Here is a 26,278-nt window from a genome sequence, read left to right as displayed (position 1 = left end):
TTTCTGGGTGGATCATCAAAAATAAGTAGTCCTCCTAATTGTCAATCATTCTAATTAAATGTTTACATAAGACCGTCCTACATGCTCGTCCCAATTTTTACTTACCTGTGGTGAGGCTGACGTAGTTGAAAGTAAGCCTGTATGAGCAATGCGAACAACAACTTTTAAACAGCGTGCACAAGGAGAAATGGGCTCTTGCACGCTCTCACACACGTTTAATAAGTGCTCCCTATAGGGAGCGGGTACAGGGTTGTGCATGTGCATTTTGTTTTAAAGTGGAGAGGGCAGGTCTTTTCAAAAATTTGCAAAAAATCCTTCACTATAACTTTAGCAAATAAAACTACTTTTATTTAGTTTTCAAATGGAGAGTGAGGCAATGCATGCCCTTCATGTGACCTCAAGGCATGGCAAAGAAAAATGTCGTCTGGCGGATGCTTTGGTCTACCTGTAGATAAATGATACTCTCTCTCTCTCTTTCCTCTCTTCTTTTGTTTTTTAATATAAAAAATAAAAGACTGAGGTTTGGGGACAGTGTTTAATACTCAGAAATTGTATTAAAAGTGCTTGGCCCCCTTTCCAACTTAGCAGCTGAAAAAGTGAACACAGCTGCACGTCTTTATAAAGAGGCATTATAATGGAAAGATGGAGGTAATATTAGCATGGAAGGCAAGTTCCACATCCAGGAAAAGAACCACGCTAAAGAACCAGACAGGATCCACTCCTTAACCCTGAGCTTTAGAAGAAAGGATAGTTCTGGATAATAGGAGATTCATCCTTTAGCAGAGAGAAAATCCCGGGGAAATGGCAGAAACCTCTTGAAGGATTCAGGAAATTAAAACTGAAGCAGCTTTAGGTGAAGAGTTGGCGCAAAATAAACAGGCAGCGTAAAGAGAGGCCTTGATGGAGAGCTTCCTCCCCACAAAACACGGTGAATAATTAATGAATGCCAAAAAGGGGTTTACAGATATTTATCAGGTTTCTCAGAGACGACCTGAAAATAAATCAAAGCCACTTTTTGCTCGGAGGGAGTTTTTAAAGGTCGCGCTGATGCTGTTGACATTCAGGAGGTTATTGTTTCACCTGATCGTCAGATTTGTGCCAAAAGACTAAATAAGGTGTTGATTTCACAAACTGCTGTCGGTAATCAAATAATGGTTTAAAACTCGAGTTCTTGAGTGGATCCAAACCATGAGTTTAGAAACTGTTGGTTCATCTAATAGAAATCATTTTTAAGGTGAAATCCTCCAGATTAATTTGGATTTGCAAACTTGACAGATGCATAAAGCAACATTTGCTGCAGTCCTGATCTGGGCTCTCACCGTCGCCCATCCTTCTCAGGACTGTTCCTTCCCACCGTCTCCTCATGTTGCTTCTTTCCCACACTCTGTAATCTCCTTTAAAACCTTGGTTCCCCTCTCTAGAGTTACTTTGATCCCCCCCCCCCTCACTGAGCCGACCTCCTGTTTTAAGATGAGAGCTCCACATGCAGAACCCATTAGAAATCACATAGTCTTAACATCAGGGTTTATTCTGACCCATTGTTTCACAGCAATCATAGGTTTCGGTGATGCGGTCTCTTTCTAAATGCTCATTCATTTATGGTGAGCTGGGTTATTACGGGGATTTTTCATCCCTGCGTGGCTGATGGCATGTGTTATCTTGCTGGTGTGTTTTGAAATGTGTAAAGAAACAGAATAAGGGGAGGCTAACATTTGCTCCTTTGATTTATGCAACTTGTTGAGCTTTGTCTCCTACTCCCACCCACTACTTTCACTCCTGAGCAGACCCCCAGCTTTGTCCACGCTCCACTAGGCACATTTGCCTCAACCCTCCCACAGCCTGAAGGTTTGTAGATCGGATTTAGACTGTGTACGTTCCACCTTAATCTGTCACAAAACATGAATCTTGGTCCATTTGGTTTTTTTAATATAGAAGGTGACATTTTCTTGATCTCCCTTCTTAAGTCGGGTGATTGAATCTAAGGCTCCGACAGATATAAGCACACTGTGTAATTTTCACCAGTTTGACTATAATTACTAATGTGGGGTTAGAGTTTTAATTGTAGGCTTTGTTGTGTAAGAAGACCCTTTGGTGCCTAATGGCCCCTATTCCCACAACTCCACATCATTGTCTTATTGTCCTCCAAAAAGCAGAACCTGTACTTGACCCTTTGACCTTCTGCAAGGTCCATTGAGATCCGCCTCTCTTTATTTCCTGTCGTTAACACATCCGATTTACCCTAAACCCCCCCTCATAGGAATGGATCTGGAAGAGAGGATGAATCTTATCAAAAGTAAAGCTTTCACTAGAGACGCAAGTTATTGATTAACAGAATAATCTAAAGTTGACAGATCTTATCGTTATGCTAACGATTAATTGATATAACATAAATTTTCCTAAAAAGTTTTCTTTTTCAACCAGAGAATCCATTAAATTTAGGTGTCTATCTGTCGCTAAAGTTCAACCACTTTGGATAGAAAGCATCTGCAGGTTTTTAAAGATTTGACCAGGACTTTGACTAGGCCAATCTGTTTCAATCTAAACCATTCCATTGTAGCTGTGGCCTAATGTTTAGGGTCATAGTCCTGAAAGAAGGTGAAACTCAACCCAAGTCATCTCAACATTTTCCTGCTTAAAGAAAATTGTCCCCAAAGCAATATGCTGCCACTGTGTTTTATCATAGGGACATTGTATTAAGGGCATTTTAATTTTAATATTAATTAAAAAAGTAAGTTAACCATCATCTGATCAGGTCACATGTTTGCTGCGTCTCCTATTTGGATATCCACTGACATTTTTTCAACAATATTTTCAGATCCTTCTGCTTGTACTAGAAAATAAACCCTTTCTGAGTGAATTTGATGAGGAAAGGATGACCCATATGTGTGTCCCCATATTGACAGTTTCATTTAAATGGATGAAAATTGTTAAGTACAAAGGGAGTAAAATGTTTTACTACTGGAGTATTTGTATGATTGGGTTTACTGGCTGCTTCGGAGATGTTTTCATCTGGTAATAATTAAGGTTTGACAACCAGCAGGAAACTCATGGTGTGGTCTGAAACTCCTCGACCTTGGAGCCCAGACATGAAACAAAATGCAATAAAATACTTCACTGATGCTTTTTAAACTGCACAGTGATCTAGGAGTATAATGGCTTTTCATGATCGGTCTGTATAATGGAAAAGCGACATAATTATATTTCATTGTGTTGCATTTGATAATGGTTTTATACACTCATGATTTGTGTGACTGGTAGTTTGGCCTGATCTGCCTTCTGATCAGTTGGACGACTACTTAAAGTACTAAAAGTTGGATCCACAAATAAAAATGAAGCATTAAGATCAGACCCTCTCTTTGCACTGGAATAAACCTTTAAAAATGAAAAGTAAGGAATATATTCAGGGTGTCGATTACAAATAAACTATACATTGGTCAGAACCAAATTTTCTAATATCAGCAGTACATTCTTGACTATTACTTCCCGTTTAAATAGAGTAAACTTTATTATGATGATTTGATTACACAGATATAAATTTATTGCCTCCACACTTTTCTCACCTTGGGCTGTTGGCCTGTGTGGAGAGAAACTCATTAAACTGGAGCTATTATATATTTGCTTGTTAATAATTTTCAAGTGTGTCACAGATTCTAACTGTATTTTTTGTTCACTAGAACCTTAGACATCTATAAGCTACTTATAAGGTTGCAGACTTCACTGGAGTAAATTCCTGGATTATTCTCTAAAATCTTCATTTCTATAATGGGGGAGAAAACACCTAATACTCCATTCATTGTCAGGATTGTCTGACAAACCACAACTTCGAAATACACAGTATCCACCTGTATAGAAACACAGTAAAAGTTGCCTAAATGGATACAAATAAACTGCTGTATACCATCCTTGTGGCTACAGTCTTTGCCAATAAAAGCCAACTAATGGACTGATTGAGTTTTGCTGAGATCAATTGGGATGCACCAAACACATAACCTCTTATCTCTTCTGTATTGTGTGTTTGCTATTATTACTTGGATACATCAATATCCCCAGGAAAATAGAGGGCACTAAGGTAATAGTAATAGCACTAAGGAAATCATGGCCTTAAAAACCTAAGAAAACTGTTTTTTTTTCTGCTAATAATTTGCTTTTTGGAATCTGAAAGATTGTAGAAATGATTAGGAAAATATATCCTTCCAGTATTTTTCTAGCCTTAATAAATATATGATGGGTTTAAAATGCCGTCAATGATCTTCCAAGGCACAAACACATGGGACTGTCTCCAGGGCAAATTCTGTCTAATGTGATTCTATGCTGTTACTTATAATAGATTTTTTTTTGTTTGTTTTTTCAAGATTTCTGTATACACTTCTGTTGTCGAGTAAACTTGGATTAGTTATTCTAATGATAATTTCTGTAAAATTAATTTTAGGTAGTTGGTTAGTATTACAGTTTGAAAATGATTTAACTTTAGCACCATATTAATTTACTTTTCTTTTTTATAATTAGGAGTTTTATCCAGAGAAGGCAGTGCAAGCACAACAACTGAAGAGCATAAACAGCTTAATGTAGCTGTACTTTGAACTTTATAACTATACAAGGAAGACTTTTTATCTTTGCTTAATGCAGAAGGAAACTACAACCTCTCTTCCAACAGCTGTTAGCGTCCTAGTGGCTAATGCTACGTAAGTAAACAATCATGCAGGAGCCTTCAGAATGACCTGCTTTGTCTTTTTAACTTGTTAGCAGCCTGTCAGCTTTATGGGACTGCCACTGTCTGCTTACACTCTATACTTCCTGAATTTTAATCATCTATTTTTTTCTGTTTCTAAACCAAGGATGTTGCTATAGCTAATTATTGGTGAATTTTTTTTTTTTAACATACATGTTAGTCTCACAAATAACTCCCTCCTTTAAGCTTAATGGTCTGGCTGTCGACTGTTGAAGCCAATGCTCATAGCTGCAGTAAATTCCCTTAGTCATGAGTTTCTCCTTCCTTTAAATCTAAGGTTCCCATTTTTTGTTTGTTCTTTGAGGAAAAGAGTTTCTTACAGAGATTTTTTCTTGAGAAGAATTATTTTATCCTCCACAGAGCTCACCTGTTTCCTGCATAGATGTCTTTAGTAGCAAAGGAGTTCCTGGTGACCTTTTTGCTGTTGCAGATTTTCCCCTGTACCTCCACTCTGCATAGTCCTGTCCAATTCTTTTCTTTTATTTTTTTTTATAATAGATATTGATACCGGGGCTGCTCAGTGGGACAGTGGGAAACACTGTTGCCATGCAGCAAGAAGGTTCCGGGTTCAATTCCCTGCCCGGGGTCTTTCTGTATGGAGTTTACATGTTCTCTCTGTGCATGCATGGCTTCTCTCCGGGTACTCCGGCTTCCTGCCACAGTCCAAAAACATGACTGTCAGGTTAATTGGCTTCTCTAAGTTCTCCTTAGTTGTGAGTGTGTGTGTCAATGGTTGTCTGTCCTGTTTGTCTCTGTGTTGTCCTGCAATGAACTGGCAACCTGTCCAGGGTGTACCCCGCCTCTCGCCCATAAACAGCTGGAGATAGGTACCAGCACCCCTCGCGACCCTGCCTAGGATAAGCGTACCGGAAAATGGATGGATAATGCAGCTTCCTCTTTTAGCTGGCATTACTATTTTGGAGCCTTGAAAATGTTTTAAAACGACATAATGCTTTGGAGACCATTAGAAAGTTGTACTTTAATTAGCTGCATTCACACCCTAAAGATTTAAAATTGAGATAGGAATAATATTATTTGGTTATTTATGGGCTTAAATGAAAAACATATTTTCTCACCATTAAAATGTGTTTTTGTTGTTCTGCATTAGACACTCTGACGAAGTATCAGAGGTATTGGTCTAATTTAATATTCTCCTGACAGAGTTTTATAACCACAATGATAAGAAGCCAAAACACATTGTGTGGTTCTGAAACAAGCTTTAGGCTTTAACATCCTAACATTTGATATTGAAAACTTACCTTTTATGGATGAAACCTCATGGATGCAGCAGAGCTGTTGTAAGCCTGAAAAAAGCCTCACATCTGCTTGTAGAGTCCGATTTTTCTTTCCTGCCAAAGAAGAATTTATCTGCCAAGTTAAACTTTAAAATCTACTAAGACAAAAATAGAGATGGAGCATGTGTTGTGTTTTGCAAAGATAAAGACTAATAGGTGCCCCAAAGCTCACTTTGTCTGCTGTACAACCTGGATTGTTTGAGGAAGCAGAGTGTTTCTTGGCCCGATTGGTCTGATCTGTCAGCAGACGGCCCTCCATCGATAAAGGCTAGATTGGCATGGTAACCTTTAACACGGGATGTGATTTAAGACCCCCTGCAGTCACATTTATTTAGCTGTGAACCCAGAGAGTCCAGAGAGTTGAGCTGATGGCTTCATGCTGTGCTGCTGTGTGAAAGAGAGAGGATTTGATAATTATTTAAATTTTTGTCCTGAACTGAAAGTTCTGGTTTCAGCTGTGCTGTTGGGCTGCCTTTAACAACACGATGAGAGGAACAGTCTCGTTTCCTTTGGCTCTACAACTTTAAATACCACAGATTAAACCCTTTTCATCCTTTCAAATCAACATTTTTGGCACAAGTGCCCTATTTATTTGGAGCTTGTGCTCATTTATGTTCTGCAGGCACCATTTATTTTCTTTGGGTGCTTAATACAATACTTGGAAAACTGTCTAGAGCTTTGTTTTCTTTAAACAGAAATCTTATCTTCAACGATCTGGTAGATTTTCTCTGAAAACAAATCAAACCGAAGTTTAATATCCTGCTTTATATGAAATTTGTTGTAAGACGTTCAAACGCATAGCTGAATCCAGGCCAGGAGTTAATCGTGTCACCTTGTTACAAATGGGTTCTAGACAGAAATCAAAAAGGCCAAATTTGGTTTGAGTAAAGAGTTACACATTTCTCATAAGCATGGAGCCTTCTGCTGCAGTGGCAGATCCAGTAAAACTTCATCACATCATAAAATTTAAGAGACTAGATGCTGGGTATATCATAGAAATGAAAACGACTGGATTGGAATGCTGAATCAACATCATCCATCCGATACTAGGGGTGGGTATTAACAAAGAAGTCATGATTCGATTCGAATCACGATTCACACGCCACGATGCGATTCTATCACGATGCATCACGATACTTGAAATATTGGGATGCATCGCGATGCATTGCGATATTTTCACTGAACACTGTAAGAAAAAGATACGGCCATTACCAGTGGCTGACTGGCTGTGTATGATCTGGATAGTGTCTTCAATTGATACATACCTGAAAGCAACTGAATTCATACATAGCTGTATTTATTGAAATGACTTTTGGAGGTGTTGCCATGGAAACAAATACTGGACACAAATATTACTATTACTGGTGTGGACACACTGACAAAAAGATGTTAGGATTCATAAAACTTAAAATAACAAAATAAGGATAATCAGTGCCGTTTACATGGCCTCAGTGGTCCTTTAAACCAATGAAATGAAAACATGGAAATGTATGACATTTCCCCTTTTCCAAATTACGTGCTTCATATCAATTTCGTTTTTTCCTTCTTTGTTTTTAAAGCCAAAATGCAACCAAGCATCTGACTTGAAATGTGATGGAGCTGGGGGGCAAATTTTCTCAGGTACCTCCACGTTTTGTTCACGAATGACTCGTCTCAATATCCCGCGGCCGCACATGCTTGTGACACAAAGCAGCGGGCGTCAACACATCCGCAGCGACATCTGCTGGACTGGAAGTTGTATTCTACTTGATTTGGCTGATGTCCGCCAACCATTAATGTATTTTATTTGTTCATTTTTTAATTAAGAATCGATTCTTGCCATCAAGAAAAATGGCATCAGCGCAACACTATCCGATACCCAATCCAAGTATTGGATTGGTGCATCTCTAATTCTGGGATGGTTAAATATTATAAAATCCAAGGTGAGATCAAATCAAATAGTTGTTTTTTGATGACGTGGATTCACTTTTGCTGCGATTTGATTAACTTGGGCAGAACTAAATTTTTTTGTAATGTAAATATTTAAAACACACTGTTTTAGACATAAAATTATACGTTTGGGTTGTATTTGGCTACAAATTGATTGAGCTGGTCTGTTATAGTTGTAATGGCTTTAAGAAATCAGCTCTAATAGCTCACCTCGTCTGGGTTCAAATTTTATGGCAATTGGAAAAACCTAAATTATCGTTTTAGAAATTGGACTGAATCTCAAAGGAACACTGTACCAAGATGGGTTGATCTGTCCTTAATTAAAAGAGAAATAACGGTTTAACTTTTCACAGCGAGGACTGGTTGGTTATTATTTAAAAATGGCAAAAATAACTAAATAAATAATCATATTGTTCGGCCAAATCCTAGAACTTGCCATAGAAACCAAATGCTTCGGCCTAGACCCCATAATCTGTGATGTCACACCGGGACATTGCTGTCATCTACCAGAAGCGAGCATTCGCCTCTGATAGACAAGATTGTGTTTTGGTTCTTAGGGATGAATTTCTGCTGTTGTCTGTGATGACATGGATATGCATTGCATTGCTCTCAAAAGGATAGTGGGGTATTTGAGTGGCCTAAAACGTCATTTTCCTCCTCTGACGAGGTGTCAGGCTCAAAATAGGGGCATCAGCTGCAGTGCCTGTTGATCAACTGGATTCTGTTCGTCATCCGTTCAAATACGTTCACTTGACAAAGGTTCATTAGTATTTTTGTCGCTTATTGCTATCCGTTTCAGTGTGTTTTTCTGCGATGTTGGCTTGGCAATGTCTCGAAGTGACAGTACACTTCCTGGTTTGGTATGGGCAAAAAACAGAACCCACAAAAGAGCCTTTTTCTTTTTAAAAATGCTTTATATTTAATCATTTGTATTTGAGTATCTTAAGACTCTAGTATTGACAGTAATTAACCACAGGAGATCACTGTATTAAACGTTTCACCCCATCTTTAAAGTTTTATGTAGCCGTTTGTGTAACTCTAATGTTTGAAACGTAATGCAGGTTTTCCTGTTCATCCTGAAAATCACAGATTTTTATATCAGGTCATCTCTAGTTAACCCTTTAATGGCAGGGGATAGAAGAATAGAATAGAATAGAATAGATTAGAAAATAATAGAATAGGAAATTCCTTCATTGTCCCAGAATAGACATGGAAGTTGGCTATACTTCAATCTTAACTGATATTTTAATGACTTTATTCAGTTTAAATGGGTTAAGTTTTACTTAAAGAAAATTTTTTATTTTTTTGCCCTTAACATAAAAACGATCTTAATTGAATGAAAGTTGTTCAGAGCTCACAAAATAAGGTTACAACTTGTGATTTTGACTATCTAAACATTAGCTCTGCTGTCATCACTGTTCAGTGCTCAGAAACATGAATGAGGCCCTAATCCTGGGAACTTTGACTAAACGATGGCTGTGTTTTCACCTCGAGCTGATGGTCTGAGGAAGAAGGGATTTTCTCTAGTCTTTATTTCTGGATGACTGAGTAATTTCCTCCTGGGATCCACCTCCACTGAGATGAAATGCAGCGGGGGGAAGGAGAGAAAGAATGGGGTGGGGGGGCTTGAATGCCTGGGGTGTCCCCCACTCTCCGACCCCAGAAATGAAAAGCAGGTGACTTTTCACTGCGGGAAAATCGGGTTAGTAACTGGAGAGGTTCAGAAAAGGGAGGAAGGAAAGGGCTGAAAGAAGAAGCAGCTCTCAGAGGCCTTGTGTTCAGCTCCATTGTGCCAAAGCCTTCTTAGAATAACCAGGTTCACAGGGACTTCATTCTTGTCTCAATAAATGTTTTGAACCAGAACCCTTCAGTGAAAAGTTGGTTAATTGGGGCTCGTTTTGTTGCCAACCTGAAAGGGTTCACTGCAAAAGATGTTTTATTTCACTGGAATTTAACAATTAAGCAGTTTTAGATCAATTATTATGTGGATGTTGTATTGCCTTCCATGCATCTTTTCAGTCTCATCATCTCTGCTGTCCTTTCTCCTTCCTTTCCTTTTTTTTTTATAAAGGTACCAAATGCAAAGTTTGCAAACTTTTGGTTTGTTGCCTTTTTTTAAAATTATTTTTTAGTCTCATGTGGTCAGAGCACTGCTATGTCGGTAGTTGTAATGAAAAACGGAGAAAGCTGGATTAAAGGCAAAGGTGTTTTTTCGGATATACAGTCCATACTGTACAAAAGGAGCAGACTGGTTTAGACTATTTACAGATTTACTCCTTCTGTAAATCTGTCAGATGGTGGGGCAGGAGCAGGGGGGTCAACGTAAAACAGGGGAGTTTGTCTTGATTTTGATTGTTGTTGCAGATTTTACTTCCTTGGAAGCTGAAATTCATCTATTTAGACTTGGTCAATCGTTCTTCTGTTTTTCTCAGTTTTTTTTTTTTTATGAGAACCTTTGTATTTTTTTTTATTTTTTTTTTTCAGTAATGTCCATTGTAGTATGTAGACAGGGGTTGTTCAACTCTATCTCCAACTCACCTAAATTGGGTTTCTGCAGTCCTTGAAATGCATAGATTTCACTTGGTTCCTGTGTTTTGAATGATGTCGCTGGACAACACTGACTTATAAAGAAATTTTTAAAGTATTATTTTGTTTGGCCATTTCATGCTCTTAACTAATGATAAATAGGACACAAGCCAGTGTTCTGTCAACCAGTAATACATGACTTGACAAAGAAATACAAATAATTCAACAAGGAGCAGAAAACTTGGTTCAAATTTTCAAGGTTTCAACCAGCCTTTAAAAAGATGAAATGGTTAATGGCCTGTACTTGTATAGCACTTTTCCAAGTCAGGAGACTTGACCAAAGCACCTTACACTACATTCAGTCATTCCACCATGCAGGCAAACACAGATGGTCGCAAACTACATTGTAGCCACAGCTGCCCTGGGGCTCACTGACAGAATCCAGGCTGCCATACACTGGGGCCAACGGACCCTCTGACCACCATCAGTAGACAATGCAGGTGAAGTGTCTTGCCCAAGGAGACGACGGCATTGAAAGCCGGAGCCAGGGCTTTAACCATCAAAACTTCAATTTCAGGGCAAGCTCCTTGATCTGACGCCACTGTCGCCCCTAGAAGTGATTGAAATAACTAGACAAGAAGTGAATAAAGATAATTTCCAGACTTCATCCATAACGGAGCATTATACAGCTGCTATAGACTAACTATCTGAAGGATGTCCATCAGTAACCTAAGGCAAAACCAGAGATGCACCAAAGTTTCAGCTTTTCGCTCGGAGAGCTACACCTCCTAATCAAATAACACAATTTAAAAATCCCTCTTAGTAAATGTTTACCACCAGGTCAATCCAAGTGATGAGAAATCCTGCTCAACAAATTTCTCATTTATACCCATGTGTATAAATATTGCTTATGAGTTTATCTCTTGGTTTTCTGAGAAATGTTGGAGGTAAGCGTCAAAAATCTTCAAATCATTTATACTAATTTATAAATTATCATCTAATTTAATTCTGCAGGTTGTAATTCTTGTTTAGGTCCATAGAAACATAAAGAATCAATAGACTTTGATTCACGTTAGTAGACATAATTCTCTGCAGCATTTAAACAATCACATTTCCATATAAAGACATTAAATGGGCTTAAATCTATTAATGTCAAATTGGATATGTAGGGGGGGCAATCTGATTCTTGTTCAGAAGGAAATGCACCGATCTTAGAACTCTAATTAATTTAGATTCAGATAATGGATATAAAAATGCTGGATGGAGACCTTCACTACGTCCTGTTGGCTAAAATATCCAAAAACTTTCACAGATGGAGAAATGCAGCCTCTACTTCACTCTCCTCATTCATATTTCCATCCATGCACATGGTGTCCCATATGAGGGATGGCTGCATGTTAACTGATTAACCCAGATGACTGGAAGGGTCTCGTTGGGTCTTCTGGCTCCACTGCTAAGAACAATAGCGTCTGATTGGTGGGGGGCAATTATGGGGCACTGCCTTCTCTTTGAGGCTCCAGATGCTTTTTTTTTTTTTTTTCTGATTTCATTCAGGCTGCAGGAAACCAAGCAGCAGGCGGGACCGGCTCCTTCTGCTGGTTTGATGTTATGATGTTAATGGCTGTCTCCAACACTCAGGTCAAAAGGTTTCCCAGAACCATCATTCCACCTAGAAACAGCGTTATTGGATCGGTAAAATCAGAACCAGAATGTGTAACTTTAATAAGGATTGTGTCAGGATTGTGGCATGACTGTACACACCTGACAGTAATATTCAAATGCCCATTTACACTACCCTTTTGAAAGCTTCCCGAGAGCGGTCACAGCACAGTAACTGGGATAATTATTGAGTGTAAATGGCAAACTGGACCGGACCATGCCAGACACAACTGAACCGCGCTAAACTAGTACTAGTTCATCAGTAGGGCTCGGTGCGATTCAATTCTGGCTCGGTTCTCGGATAGTAAAGGGTGCAGGAGCAGACCGCATCATTTCCTATATACAGTCAGCTTCCAGTAGTTGGCAGTAATGCACATCAGTAAGTTGCTCACCAACCGACATAAAACAGATGAAGAATAACAGCAACAATCAAAAGACTTTTATTTTATAAAATGGATTTAAAAGAGCGTGGTGCAACCTGGGATAATGCACAAAAAAAAATTTCCTAAAAATTTCCAAAGAAATTATTCCCTCCTTTAATCCTAGAGAGCAGATTATTAATCGGATAGCAAAAACATTGAATTATTGTTAAATAATTGACAGATTAATCGTTTAGCAAAATAATCATTAGTTGCAGCTCTAGTGGAGTCTAACTAGTTTGATTAGTTGGTTGCAATTTCTTAAGAAAATGTAATAAAAGGCTAAATATGTACTTCCAGGAGTATTTTCCATTCTATTGTACTTGAACACAGCTTTTAATTACTCTAAAAACCTAGAATTACTTTATTGAATGAAACTGCATCAGAAATATTTATAGTTTTAACTTTAAAATTTATTTCAATTAATTTTGTTTATAAAGTAACAGTTCTCAGCAAGTCATCTTAAGGTGTTTTATGAATCAGTTCAGTTAAATCATACAGTCAGATTCCAATTTACCAAAAATTATCAAATAATGCCGTCAAATTCAGTTTATGTTTCTTTGTAAATTTTCTTTTAACACTGATAACATCAAGTCACATTTAGCGACTGGACAGTTGTTGCATTTTGGTGTAAACTCATACCATGGTTACATGTGTTGACAGTGGGCATCAGTTTGTGTTGTTGTTGACTCTGCAGCAATCCCCCTTTCTTAACACGAATGCAGTGACAGTGGAGATGAAAAACCTCCACAAAAGACTTCTTCATTTACACTGACAGTAGAGTACTAATTATGTTAAAAACTGGAGGTTTGGTTTTCAAAGATATTTGAATTTGAGCAGTTTAGATATTGGCTTATTTGCATTATTATTATTTTTTTTTGCACAAATTTGCAAAAAAATTGCAGAAATCCTACTATTTTTTCCCCATCCATCCATTTTCTGTCATGGTTATCCCAAGCTGGGTCGCGGGTGCCTATCTCCAGCTGTCTACGGGCGGGAGGTGGGGCCCACCCTGGACAGGTCGCTAGTCCATTGCAGGGCAACACAGAGACAAACAGGACAAACAACCATTCACACACACACCTAAGAACAATTTAAAGAAACCAATTAACCTAACAGTTATGTTTTTAGACTGTGGGAGGAAGCCGCAGTACCCAGAGAAAACATGCAAACTCCATGTAGAAAGAGCTGGGCCAGGAATCGAACCCAGATCTTCTTCCTGCAAGGTGGCAGTGCTAGTAGTCCTTTGCCAAATAATGTTTTATTTTTACTTGAGTAAAAATACTAGGAAGTAATCATATTTATACCATCAACTTTTTCAAGCCCTGCATTCATGTAGTTTGTTAATGACAGATTACATTCAAACCAAAATTTGTAATTTAAATTTCTCCACAGGACTATCTAGAACTTTCCTATTTTTTTTTCTTAGAAAGAAATGGGCATGTACGGTCTTCTTTATTTCATGTTTTACAAAAGAACCATATTTCTCAATATCTACTTTGAAAAAATAAACAAGGATGAAGTTATATTGTTTTAAAGATTGCTTGGCAGAAGGTTAGTAAACCAATCATCATGTTGTGTTTTGGCAGCTATTTGTAATCTTTCCCCTTTTAGAAACAAAGATTAAAATTCAGATTTCCTGCAGCTTATCAAAGTTAAATGATAAGCAAGGACCGCTAGAAAATGTTATCAGTGTTATTTCTCTGTGTGAATGATGTAATTAAATGGAGCGTTTGTTCACTTCGCCAAACATGGTTTCCTTTCTAAATGAGGTAATGCATGAGGTGCTGGAGGTGAGTGTTGGCGTAATCAGAGGTGAGATCGGTGCACGTGTGGACGGATCTCTGCATGAGTCACACAGTCGGAGGGCGGGAGGAAAAAAAAACAACCTTCTGGTGACGTTCTTATGCAAGAATGTCTGGAAGAGTTTATCTCCGTGTGCTAACATTACCTAAAGTGGGCTGGTGCTGATCTATGTGGACAGGTTCATGTTCAAACAGAACATCCATTAAAAGACTCTACTTTTCTAATGGTCTCATTAACATTCTGATTTTCACTTGTGTTTATGCAATTTAGTTGTGATTCGCATCCAGAGATCCTGAGACTGAAGGAGAAATATTACTCCTTATCACATTGTAGCAGTTCATTAATGAATAGCTTTCCTATTAGTGTGACCTGCTTTTATCGCTAAATAAAATCAGTCTGGTGTGGTTCTGATTTTTTACCATTAACTGCCTCAATAACCTCCACTCAGTCAAGGTTAAAATGGTATTCCTTCTCTCAATTCAGGTTTCATGTATCTGGAAGTTTTTACCATGGAGCGAAACTGTAGCGCTGTGTGTATATCTAACCCATGATCCAATAATCCAACAGCTTTTATAACCACCTCTGAAAAGCAAATATCCATGTTTTCTGCATTTTTTTGTGGCGATACTTTCTCCAAACCATTTTTTAATGTTGCTTCACTTTTTATAGGTTTCTGCAGAGCTCTCCTAACCTTTTAGTAAATGTTGGATCTTTTTTAATCTTCTTCAGTCATGCAGTTATAGATCTGCTGCTGTTATTGGGTTCAATTTTTTTGTCGATGAGATATTTTGGATCAAGGACTTCTGAATAACTCTAGAATACTTAAGGATATAGAGGAGATCATGGTCCACTCTGTGACTGAAAAACATCAAAACAAACCTAAATCATTACCCCTCCAACACTGTGCTTGACATTTGGTATGAGGTGTTTTTGCAGATCTGATGTGTTTTTCTCTAGGTTCTGTTTAGGTCAGGGGTGGGCAATTCCCGTTCCTGGGGGCCAGTTTCCTGTAACTTTTAGATCCCTCTTTGGTCCAACACACCTGAATGAAATGGCTGAGTTACCTCCTCAGTATGCAGTCAGTTCCTTCAGTCATCTCAATCATCTAATTACCTGATTCAGGTGTGTTGAACCAAAGGCACATCTAAAAGTTGCAGGATACCGGCCCTCAGGAACTGGAATTGCCCACCCCTGGTTTAGGTCATACATCTCTGCTTTGGTCTGGTTTTTCCAGAGGACATTGTCCCACAAGCGGCTATGCTGCCATCTTGTTTTCCCCTTCCAAACAGTCAAACTGGTTCAGTGATTTTCCAACTGACCGGTAATGAGCATTTATCCTCTATGTGCTAACAGAGGCTTGTAGAATCTGAGATGGAGCTTTTGAGATTTTAGTTTTCTTCACTCCTGGGGAGATTAGCAGCTGTCTGAGATGCTTTCCTCTTGGATATAATCTTCTTTCTGTAGAGTGATGGTTTGGAAACAACCCTGCCTTGATCAATGGGCAGTAACAGTTCACTCCAATGGTGCAGTCACACAGAATGAGATTCCGGCGACTTTGTCACCACAGTCTGGTACCGTGCTCCCTTGACACAAGAAATCGGCATGCATTACTCTTAACAATTCACAACATCATCAAATCGCAAAAGCTTCTATCTTCTGCTTGCCAGTTTCAACATGGTGGACCGGGGTTTTATACAGTGAGTTGCTGTGAAGATAATAGCAAGAGCAAGCCATGCAGTTAGGATAGACCAGGGCCAGTATTGCATAGGGATGGGAATCGAAAACCGGTTCCTGTTAAGAACCGGTTCCGTATTTTTCGATTCCATGGCATCGTTTGGCAGCTCGCTGAACGATTCTTTTTTCGATTCCCGCAGCAACAGAGCCTAGCGCGCCGGCTCTGGGGAGCACGACTTACGTCACGTTTTTTACGTACGTTACGCAACTTACGCAACTTACGCAAGTTACGCAAGTTGGAAGAACTATTCGAGGAGGAAGACAACGAGCTGCGGTCACTTTGTGAATCAAAGCCCCGTCTTTCCTTAGCCCAGAGGGTAGATCAGGAAATCCAGCTCTGTAAAAGCTTGCCCTCCATCCCCTGCAGGGATAGCGCCACACTGTGGTGGTGGAACAAGCAAGATACGCTGCCCTTGCTATCTGGACTGGCTGAAAACTACCTCTGTGTGCAGGCTTCCTCCACCCCATCTGAGAGGGTGTTCTCCACGGCTGGAGACACCATAAGCCCTGAAAGATCCCATATCCTTCCAGAAAAAGCAGATATGCTCATCTTTCTGCAAAAGAACTGTTAATTTTCCCTACTACTGTTTTATAATTAGTACTTTTTGTTATTTAAAATAGGTTATAATCCCATCATTTGTTATTAGACATTGTTTGTTATTAAGTTTGTTCTTGTATTCATTTTTCATTTAAACACAGATGTTACTCCAGTTTCACATTTCCTGTGGACATCTTGATCTTGTTGATTTTGTAAGATTGTGCAATAGTTAAGTAAACAAAGTTGATTCTGATAATCAAACTGTTTGTTCTCCTTTTTCCCCCAAATTGGAATCGAAAAAAAGAATCGATAAAGAATCGAATCGTTTCATAGAATCGAAAAGGGAATCGGAATCGTGAAAATCTTTTCAATTCCCAACCCTAGTATTGCAGCTACAAAAGGACAAGTAATAAATAAATAAACTTTCTTTTTGAGGGTTAGATTAAATGAGCTTTTAAAGCCCACCCACAAGCCTCTTAAGAATATTTCTTACTGTATCCAATGTCAATGTCATTTTTTCTGTATTTGATTTAGATTATAAAAACATTATCCTCCACTGCAGTCTTTCGCCCTATGTCATATGCTGTGTCCAAATATCTATCCTAACCCCTTTATAGAGCACTGTATAGCCTGATCCAGTCCTGGCTAGTTGTGGTCAAACAAATTGACAAAATTTTCCTGCGGTGATCCAGGTGCACCTATTGCAGGTGTTGCGTCTCTGTAAAAAGCCATAATCATGCCTGTTGCATAGCTGCATGTGCCTTCACATGGGGATAAGTAAGAAGGCCAATAACTCTGGTGGCTGAAGCAACATTTTGTGTGAAAGCATCATAAGGAGCTAGAGTGGCCTAGGAGGTAGGAGTTTGTCCCGTAGCCCCACTCCGTCTGTCTCTGTTGTTGTTATATTGCGAGTCACCTGACCTGCCTTGCTTGCTGTTGGAGTTCAGAGGACCTGGTGGTGCTGAATGCATGCCAGCTATGCCTACCATGTGGCTTACCACCGTCAGAGTGGGAATGTGTTTATGAGTAGTTGAATGACTACATGTAGTGGAAGGTGCTTTGGTGTCCTTGGACTTGATAAAGACCTATACAAATGTTCCGTAAAAGTAAAAAAAATAATAATAATTGTTGGTGTACAAATGTTGGTGATTTAATGTTGGTGTTGGTGATTTAAGGTCATTGCTGGTTTCTTTCTTTTGGTGTTTAATGATGCCTACATGCTCCAGAGAACCAAACGGCTTAAACTTTTGCTTCTGTAAAAATACAAGCACATTGAATCTTGGGAAAATGGTAAAAAATCGTACTGATCAGAACCACTGTTTTATGATAAAAAATCTGGTTCTTTCAAAGATAGTTTTTAATGGCATTTTCCATAAAGGTCTTGTGTTAAATACCTAGAAAAGGTTTAGTTTAAACATTAAGTAAGCATCCCTTATTAGAGGCAGAGATAAAATAGGCAAAGTTTATCAATTTCCTAAAGCCATAAAAATGTATTTTCTAAGTTAAAGATAAGTCTTTCCTGCAAGAATAAATCATAAATGGAGCTCCTTTAAACAGTGGGAATAGTTTATAAGTAGGGTGGGAGTGATTGCTGGGCAGAAGGACATGCATGAGTGTGTGTATGTGTGCAGTTGTGTCAGTTATGTGTCCTCATCTACACATTTTATTACACAAAACTGCCTGTTTTGCTCATGTGTGCTAATGAGTGTCAGGCAGGAGATTATGTGTTCGTCTCTAAGGGAACGGGAGTCTGTTCCCAGGAGCTACAGGGCCCAGGCTGAGGGGGGTATGTGCACACCCTGACCCCAGCTCTCGGGGTCCTCTCTGCCTGTCTGAAACCATTTCCTCCCTTTGTGGCATTGCTTGGTCCCAGAGTGTGACATAAATGTGAGGGACAGAGGTTATATGGAAGTTCTACAAAGTGCTGAAATAGATAATAATCGGTATGGCTGCTATTAAAACTGCAGCTCCAAACTCCTCATAGCTGTCCTCCTCACCCATGTCTCACCAATCAACAGCTAAAGCCTCCCCCTCCACCTCTCAATAATAAACAAGTGCTGAGAGCGACTGGTGCATTGCTAATGATCGGAAACAATTAAGCCTCCACAAAAGGAAGCGTCCCACTATACCACTCTGTGTTGACTTAGTATTTGGAGGTTAAATGGCTGAAGCAGAGATTGCTGTTGTGTGCAGGAGAGCTAAAAGAGGCTGTTTGGCAACCTCTTTCTTTTGTTTGGCATTTTAGAAGTGCTCCTTTAGTGATACTGGGAGAGCTGATGGATGTGAGAATTTTTTAAAAACCTGATAAACCTTGGACCTGAGGTCTTGCCACATGTCAGTCGTGTCAAATGTTTAATTTTCAATGAACTACACCGCAAGTATCTGGTCTCGTTTTTAACACAGAACCAAGCAACCCTTATTAAAGATGTGCTACACAGATCCTTCAGAACTTTTATAATAATCCACAGAAGAGGATCCCTAATCCATTCCTGTTTCATTGTACTTCTTCACCAGGATTGCTGAAATTAAAGAAATGGATGGCTGCAGTCCTGATTACTATAGACTTGAATCATGTCTAAGCAACAACAGCAGTGATGTCAGGCTTGACTTGAACTCAAGCTTCTGGACTCGAGCTTGTAGAAAATCTGCATCTCATGGATTAGTTGAGAAAATAAACTGGTTTGTTGAGGTTTAAGGAAATTACGGCTTTTCCTCTCTGAGTCACTGTAATGTAATAAATAGCTGGTTGTCATGTTAACAGTATATTTGTGATGTTTCTTGGCAATGAAAGAGGTTAGCATCAAATTCAAGGTCTGTTTCTGGAGGAGTGGTCACGTTGTAGTTGGAGAAGAGCACTTCTGTCCTAAGAAGGCCTTGGGCTCTCTGGTTTCAATACCAGACACTGCCACTCTGGGTCCTTAGCCAAGACCCTAGGCCCCAAGATGCTCTTACGCTGCCCACTAATCCCTTAGGATGAACTAATTGTAAAGAACATCAGAATGTACAGATTTGTAATGATAACTAAAGATGATTGTACCATGGTATGAGTGAATATTCTGATTGGCTTCAAAGTGTCCAGTAAAACAATGTTGTAGGACACCTATTGGAAAGTTCCAGTCGTTTGCCTGATTGTTCGTAATTATTGAGCTCACCTCCTTTGAAAATATACTTTGTATCACTTAATGTCAAGTGATACAAAGTATATTTCAAATTATCACATGTAATGCAGAATTGCACTGCTTTAGGAGGCTGCAGATTTGATGTTTAAGAAAATTTTCAATCCTCCATTATACTTATCTTTTTGCAAGTGTCTTTTCATTGGTTAAATTTTTTATGATGCTTAATCATACCAATCATAGTAAATTTTTCTGCTCATTAAATAGAAGCTAAAATAGTACATTATCAACGTCTGCAATTATCTGCTAAATTGAAATGGATGCATCAAGGAAGTACAGCTGGAGCCCTGCATCATCCTCACAAGGAATCCGGAAAGTCAAGCCATCTGTTCCATCAATCATTATTTGCAATGTGAGATCTTTAGGAAACAAGCTTAAAGATCTCAAAGCCCAGGCAAGGACCCAACCAGAATGATGTGTTTTACTGAAGCCTGGCAGCAGGATCATGTTTCCTCCAATTACCCTTTGCCAGGCTTTCTGTCTCTACAAGCTGAGTTAAAGAAGGCTGGGAAACTAAAGATATTGTCAAACTCAAGGCGGACAGATTTCTACCTTTTTAAAAAACAGAATTGGGGTGAACGGCATCTAAGGCAGGAACCTCTGAAGGTGGAGATGGCAGGTTAGTGACTACGCCTTTCTGTCAGTGGATGATAACGAACATGTGAGTCACTAACCTGGTCTTAAAGTTCAGTCTAAATTCAGAGGCAGAGGATGGTTCCAGCAGGCTGGCTGCCAACTCAACGAGGCAGTCGCCGCATGGAGTCCCAGGTGCTGATGTATTAGTGGTTGGAGGAGAGGCAGGAGATTAGCACCGAGCAGATGGATGTAGGCAGGATCTCCATAGAGCAAAGCCAAAGCTGATACCGGTGACGTGGTCGGTTGACAGAGCCGGGAAGTCAGACATCCAATGAGGTGCCAAAGAACAATCAAGGACAAAGTTGGGTCATAGTTCCAGGAACAGTACACAGTGGGGCTCACAGGCTGGATCAGGGCAGGCAAATGCAGTGGTCAGGAAACGGTTCCGGTTGGAACACAAACAGGCAGAGATCCGGCAGGAGTCAGAAGACAGGTCAGGCAAACAGAACAGATGGGAACAGGCAAGCTCAGAAGTCGAGAGGCAGAACAGGTCAGGATCAGGTAGTCGGAACACAGGTAGCTATAATAAGTCTCACCAACAGCTTGAAATAATCTGGAACTGATGACTGGTCTGAAGGCTGGTTAAATAGAGACTAATCCAGTTGGATCAGATGAGCTGGCTATGAGAACTGGGCAGAGCTAAGCAGATGTGTGATATGAGTAATTAGACCACTTTATTTTCATTTTAATCTTTTTACAAATTAAAGTAAACCGTCTGAGGATAAAAAGTTTCAAAATTCGAAATCATAACTTTAAACTTATTTCCTGCATACACTCCCATTGACTTCCATTCATTTTCTACAGCCTAACTGTTACAATTATGCTAAGCCTTACCGTTACTGGTACATACCTCACCTAAATCACACCTTATTCCTAATCCTGAGCCAACAAAGGGAGAACAACTAAAAAGTGCTCCCTTCAATGGTATTGTGCACCAAAAATGTCCTTCCGTTGGAGCAAGTACAAGCACACACCATACTGCAGATGTGTTTGATCCCCTACTGCACCCATTGATATAATTGAATTCAGCTGTTCCAGGCACTTCAACAAGTACATTTACCCTTGGATCACTATTGTCTGACTTCACATGTTTGCAGGAAGAAGGGTCAGAATTCCCACTAACATACTTTATATAAATTATTTCCAAAACCATTAAATGTTATTAATGAGGAAGGCAAGTGTCCCTAAAACTTAAGCAATTTTGTAGTTTCCCTCCTATTTTTTCCCAGGTCTTTTAAAACAGGATTGTTGTACTTTTGTTTGTCAAACATAGCATTTTCATGCACACTGAGCACACTGAGCATTATGCAAAGATTGACCAATTGATTTTTACCAAGCACTGAACAGAGTATGAAACAAAACAGCCAAAATCAAAAGAATAAACTTCCCAACAGTTTATCAGGAAGTTTCGAAATATTCAGAGAGTGTGTGACTGCTTGGAAGAGAAATATAAACAGTGAAAACAGAAAACATTGACTAGTACCTTTTGATTTACTGAAATGGGAATAATTCAAGCATAAACAAAACAAGTGGGGTTCAAATGAAGTTCCCAGTACCCCGCCTTCCTTTCCCAGTGGCCCAGAGACTGGTTAAGTCTGAGAATTTGCATGGGCAGCGGCTGGGAGAGTTGGAGAAGACCCATGATTGGTCAAGAAGGCGGCTGAATAGACTCTGAAAGCTGAGACTCTCTGCTTGTTTTGACGAATTGCCTGAAAGTTTCTCTGTGAAGGAAATCTTGACTGGAATTAAAAGGTGTGCATTTCTAAAAAGCTCTACAGCTCTCTAAGCTGCAACAAACAACACTTTAAATGTGAGGTCGTATCTAGTGAAACCTAAAGTCATCAACCGTTATGAAGGATGATGCCTGTCAGTTAGAATATAATGGGATTAAGCATTTTAAACTATCATCAGGGTGTCCCAGGGCAATTAAATGATTCCTCAATGTCTTATTTAAAAAATAGGCTGAAGATCCTGGATGCAGTAGCATTAAGACTTAGACTTCGACAAACTTTATTGTCATTTTGTATATACGGAGTTTATACTAAACGAAATTTTGATACATACAGCTTTTCGACACTGAATGAGCAACATGGCAGTAAAAATGAACATTTCCATTTAGAAAGTGCAGCAGTGATCAAAATATAAACACTGTAGGAGAGACACGATGCAGAAGGCATTGATGTGGAAGGTTCAGAGCACTGCAGAAATAAATAAATGGATATGGTGCGAAATGCAGTAGAAACACTGAGTTGAGTTCTATTTTGAAGATGTAGTGCAAGTATGATATCATCAGTGTGATGCAGAGTCTTGATTTGTGACTTGGTTAGAGTTTTCAACAGTTCATCAGTCTGGTGGTGGTGGGCAAAAAGCTGTTGCAGGACCTGCTGTTCCTGCATGGAATGCTGCGTAGTCTCTTCCCAGAGGGCAGCAGGGAGAACAGTCCATGGTGGCAGTGTGAGGGGTCGATGATGATGTTACGGGCTCGGGACACGCAGCGCTGGGATGAAATGTTTCTTATGGAGCCCAGATGTTCTTCTCTGCAGATCTCACTTCTCTCCTCACCTTCTTCAAGAGATGCAGAAATGGCAAAAGTACTCACTTTCCGTACTTGAGTAAAAGTACAGATACTTGTGTTAAAAAATACTCTGGTAAAAGTGGAAGTACTGGTTAAACTTCTTTACTCAAGTAAAAGTAACAAAGTACAGGCTTGTAAATTTACTTAAAATATAAAGGTAAAAGTAGAAACCACTTTTTTCATGCCGTTGCCTACATTTTAAATGGATGTCTGCCAATAGGACTAGATCTCCGTTGTGTTCATTTTCAATCATCTCGTCGTCCATGCTACCAAGCTAACGCCACCGCCACCAAGCTGCAACGATTTGCCGCGAATGAATACCGCCGAATCTGTCGATTCATCTTTTAGCGGTGCGTCAAATGCAACGTAGATTCCCATCCAATTAGATTGAATTTGGTATTGATGACGTGAAAAATAATAACGGTAACTCCATTGAAATGATTCAAAACTAAAGTAACGAGCCAATTTTTTGAAATGTAAGGAGTAGAAAGTACAGATATTTGTGTAAAAATGTAAGGAGTAGAAGTAAAAAGTCGCCATAAAAATCAGTAGTAAAGTAAAGTAAAAATATCAGAAAAATCTACTTGAGTACAGTAACGAAGTATTTGTACTTTGTTACTTCCCATCTCTGAAGAGATGCTGCGGGAATTGCAAGTATGTTGAAGGGAGTGAATGCTCACTGGTACTAGACAGAGCATTATTGTAGGTTAGCATGATTTAAATAACATTACATTTAAGTAAATAAAACACAATTATTAACTCATTAATCTGATTTGATCTAAAACACCCGGTTGTATAATTTAGAGGATTTCTTTTTAGGGTGGTTGTTGTGCTGGAGTTTCGGTCCTCCACCTCATTCGCTAGTCTACTGCAGCCTCTGATATGCTTTCTATCAGATCGGACCTGAATTTGCCTCCATCCCTCTCCAATCAACACTAAACTGCTTCCCTGTCTCCACTAAAGAGCCGGATTTATACTGAGATTAAATGGCACGCAGCTGCAGTACGAGTTTTATGTGCTAAACTAACAAAGTAAACATATTCAGCTATGTTGTTGTTCTGTAAAAGTGGAGAAACTTGAGGGCTATTATTACAGTGCAGTGTTTGTGTTACTCGGTGTATTTCATTCTAACTCTAAAACATTCTGAAGTCTCCATGGATAAAAATGTAAATGGAGCCTAAAGAATTTGACTGATGAAAACTATACCCCCCGTGATGCAGTTAATTTATCAGGAATGTGTTTCAAGCATGTATCTTTCATAAAGCCAGAACATTGAATCCTCTATAAGAGCATTCCTGTACAGTATATTGCAAAAACTTCCTAGAAATGGCCTAGGAAGCGTGCCAACTATTCAAACCATAAAGACAAGAGTCTGATGTTATCTAAACAAGATACTTCCCAAAGACGCCATCACTAATCCAAAACGTCCACAAGATCTTTTTATTATTTTGTTCAGGCCCTGATTGGTCAGAAATGTTTTAAGAATCAGGATTAAACGGGTTTAATGAAAAGTTTTATGGCTTCATCTTTTAAACAGTTCAAAGTGTTTGTGGATCATGAGAATATTATTATTCCATTGATTTAAAATTTTGACTCAATATATTCAAATATCCCCCTTATCGCCTTTTTCCACTCTGCTAAAACCCAAATCCTGATTACTGCCCCTGCAGATGCCAGTCGGAGCTTTTGGGTAACACTCAGGCTGTAGGGTCTTGCAGGGACCTCCATCCTTCTCCTGCCAACATGGCGCATCCTGCACAGCCACGCTCATTATTTCAGTCTAAACAGATTAAACTAATCCCGTTATGTCGTAGTAAGGCGTAGCTGGGAGATGGAGAGAAGGGTTGGCTGTTCTGCTGTTGCCATGTGGCCCTGTATAAAACAAATGGCGAACTGTCACATGGATGTGAATAAACAGCACCAGGAAAGTGATGCAGGAGCTGGTACTTGATGAATATTTAAAAATAATCCTCCTTCGTGTCTCGGGCTGAGAATCCTGCTGCTAAAGTAGTAAAGGAGCAAAACTTTAATGACCCAAACTGTTTATTTCCAAATACCAGCAGATCTGATGACTTTCTATCTCATCTGTGGTGCAGAAATTAAATTAAGAGGAAGAAATTCCAAAAATGTCACAAAAAGACTTTTCTCTTGGAAAACTGTCTGCTTAATGTTATTTGCCAACCGGCAATCAATATTATTCCTGCTGTGACGTTCAAAACTAATCAGTTTTAGACTAAAAATTAATTTACTTGTTTATCTAGGGATTAAACATTTTTATCTTTGATGGTTTCTTTTCATTTCTTTGTATTCTTTATTTTTTCTGACCAAATACAATAATCAATTTCTTTTTCCTTCCTGAAGTTTAATAATAAAAGAGGATGGATGATGTACAATACTTTTAAAAAACAGCTTTTATTTCAATAATCTTCTCTCAGAGTTGAGCTTCATTTCAAAGATAATAAAATTCAATCTGTCAAACATTAGATAGGAGTTCACACCCAATAACAAAAAGTGATAAACTAATGTCCCTCTGAGCTATGGAACCTTAAAAGGTGATTTAGAAGAAAAAGAAAAAAATCGAGATTTTTCCAAAAATGAAACCAAAAAAATAGATTTATCAATAAAATTGATAAACGGACATCCCTAAATTTATCTTAATTGTAAGCTTTTTGATTTAACACATTGGATAGGAAAAATACGGCAAACTGGCTGATCTTCTTTGCCAAGCTAAAGTCATTATTCCTCCATGGAGCCCCTCCAAATGCCAACCATATTGTTCGTTCTTTAGGGCTCTGCAGCGATGTAACCATGCATGGGTTATGTAGCTTTAAGTGGCAACAGAAAGGCCTCGCTAACCAAAACCTGCCTTATTATATATTTTTTTAAATCATTCTCTGCAGAAATGTTAGTTTTATTCCACAGTTTTTGTCAGTAATTTGCTTTAATCAAACCTCATCTGCAAAGAGGGGGATCTGTCACACTGAATGATTAGAAGACCACAGCTGTGATGAAGGGACACCATTTGCCTGTTTTGACATTTCCCTAATTTAGAGGTGGATTAATTAGTTTTACTCCCAGTGTTCTCAGCTTGAACAGATCTGTTCCTCTGAGGGGCAGCCTTCAGGTTGCATTTTTAAAACATGGTTTAAACAAAGCAAACTCAGAGAACCAGAAGAGAATCTTAGTCAGAAGATGTAGGAAATGGTACCGGGTCTTTCTCGTTGTCTTCTTCTACTCTCCCCTTAGAGCAGTGACA

The 26,278-nt window shown here is 39.0% G+C and overlaps 1 protein-coding gene across 10 annotated transcripts in view; it reads left to right on the top strand.

Moving 5' to 3' along the window:
* tns1b (tensin 1b) overlaps nucleotides 1–26,278 on the top strand; it is a 184,041-nt gene that overhangs the window by 13,414 nt on the left and 144,349 nt on the right. The window lies entirely within an intron of this gene.

This window comes from Cyprinodon tularosa, unplaced genomic scaffold, assembly GCF_016077235.1.
Source record: "Cyprinodon tularosa strain WSP-4 unplaced genomic scaffold, ASM1607723v1 ctg444, whole genome shotgun sequence".
NCBI lineage: Eukaryota > Metazoa > Chordata > Actinopteri > Cyprinodontiformes > Cyprinodontidae > Cyprinodon > Cyprinodon tularosa.
Note: the sequence above shows the minus strand (reverse complement) of the source record. Positions and strands in the feature narration are given on the sequence as shown.